At 47.3% G+C, this 2,212-nt stretch overlaps 1 pseudogene; it reads right to left on the bottom strand.

The window, feature by feature from the left end:
• Positions 1-217: 217 nt before the first annotated feature.
• On the bottom strand, positions 218-1,904 carry LOC118852004 (annotated as a pseudogene).
• Between the last annotated feature and the right edge of the window lie 308 nt (positions 1,905-2,212).

A 2,212-nucleotide genomic window follows, 5' to 3' on the forward strand; every position in this document is an offset into this window, starting at 1 on the left:
AGAAATCAGAGAAACTTTTTTTTTCACCTTTCAGATCTTTTATTTCATGTGTAAGTCGTGCAGAAGACATGCATATGATGTTTTAACTTAAAAAAGACAAAGCAGGAGGAGGAAGTCGGTGAGGAAGCGGGGCTGACAGTGTACTACAGCTGACACGCTGATGGCTTTCCAGAGATGCCTTTTTCCAGTCCTGCCCTCTTAGCCGTACGGTACGTTTTTACAGAGTTTCAAACTCATCGATTCTCTGCTTTGTATTCCCTTATCGAATCTGCCTCAGAGTCTTGTACTTTTCCAGTCCTCGCCTCATGTCCTTGTTGTGAACGATGTCATTGTGAGTCCTCTTTTTCTCATCCCTGGCCTAGGACAGCTCATTTGTCAGTGTCTGCAGCTGTCTCTGCACATGCTCATTCTCGGTGATAAGTTTCTCTTGCTTTTGGTCGCCCGCGATGCCCTCACTGGAGAACTGGGCGCTGTAGCCGCTGTATCCGTCCCTTCATCCTGCAAGTTCTCGTGTAAGTGGTAATTCACAGGCTCACACACAGGAGGTGGTAGTGGTGGAGGCGCGGTCGGTCATTACCCAGTGAAGCTCTTCCTTGGTCTTGACAAGATCATCTTGGGCTTTTCCGGCCCTGAGTCGCCATTCTTTCACCTCATCCTGCCTCTTCTAGGAGAGCAATCTTGGCGGTGTATTCAGCAAGCTCAGCAGCCAGCTGCTCCTGGCTTATCTGATCTACTACTTGTCTCTCCAGTTCTTTGACTCCAAGCGCAGCCGCGCGGTCAGCCTCAAGGCGCTCTCAGCTCAGCCTCTTCCTGGGCTCGTTTCCTCTCCTTGCAGCTGAATGGCTTTCTGGATCTGATCGGAGAGCTCCTTTTCTGCTTGCTTGGTCTTCCTGCTCATAGTCCTGAAGCCTCAGCATCAGCTCCTCCTTCTCTCGTCCTACAGTCTCTCTTCTCTTCTTTTCGGTTTCCAATTGCTGCCTCTGCAGTTGTTTCTGGTGCTTCTCCTCGCGCGCTTGGGCTTTCATTTGCTGTACCTCAATGGTATCTGGCTTCCTATGGAGCATGTACCGCTCATGGTCCCCCATGCAAAGCTGAAGAATCCGCTTATTAATCCCGAGGCAAGGTACATAAAATACAAAGTCAGGTGCATTTTTGTTAACGGGTTTAATGACAAACTTTTTGTAATTGAAAAAGGAGTTTCTGATTTCAATCCAAGGGAAGCCAATCTTTGGGGTCAATTTATTATCTTTCTCATAAATATTCAGCCTGAGTCAAAAGTCTGTTCTTTTTTTGTTGTTTTTTATCTCAAAATAATTGATCCCATACATCTCCAAATCTTGAGCAATCTTCAAATATTCCAGCATAGCATCAGCTTTCAGCATCACACAGTGTTTGGCATGCCACACCTGGATCCAATCCTCCCACTGTTCTCTGGACAACTTGTGCTGGTCTATTACTCTCTGTGGGGAGTTTGGAGTTCCAAGTTCAGAGTTGGGAGTTGAGGTATCCAGCCTTGTGCACATCTTTATTATAGTCACCAAACTTGGCTTGAATGGCATAGGACCCAAGGAGCACTGCAGTCTTGGGAGGGCAGGAGATTTCATCACTGAGGATTCTGTCTTTCACTTATAGGAAGAACAGCTTCTGGGTAATGTCCTGAATCAGCTCCTTACGCACATCCTCTGGGTAGAATTTGGCCCGGAATTTGAACTGCATGGGGTTCTCCTTTCTGACTTCCTGAGCAGAGACCTTTTTATCAAGCTTCAACCAGGTCAGAAATCCTTTATTATCCACATATTGGAGGCTGAAGTACCATACTTCCCGAAGGTGAATGACCTTAACCACCTGGTCAAAGAGTTGCTTTCCAGTGTTGTTGGGCTCAATGGCAAACTCCAGCTCTGCATCCGTAGGTTTTGGCATTTTCAGTTCCTGATGTGTTCCTTAATATCCCTCCAAACAAAGTTTTCATGCAAAGAGCTCTCTTCTTTCCCCAGTAGTGCAAACTCAGCCCTAGGCTCCTCAGTGGCAGTCAGTGGGTTAGCACACCTCTTACCCTGGCTACTCCAGCAACTTGGCTCCCTGGGGCCTGGGGCAGGCTGCTGGAGGGAGAGCAGGTAGGTTGTGAAGAAGCTATGTTTAAATACTGGCATTAACACTACCCAAGCAACCATAAACAAGTCACCTAACACCTCTGGGCCCCATTTTCCTCATC

This window comes from Trichosurus vulpecula, chromosome 5 (assembly GCF_011100635.1).
Source record: "Trichosurus vulpecula isolate mTriVul1 chromosome 5, mTriVul1.pri, whole genome shotgun sequence".
NCBI lineage: Eukaryota > Metazoa > Chordata > Mammalia > Diprotodontia > Phalangeridae > Trichosurus > Trichosurus vulpecula.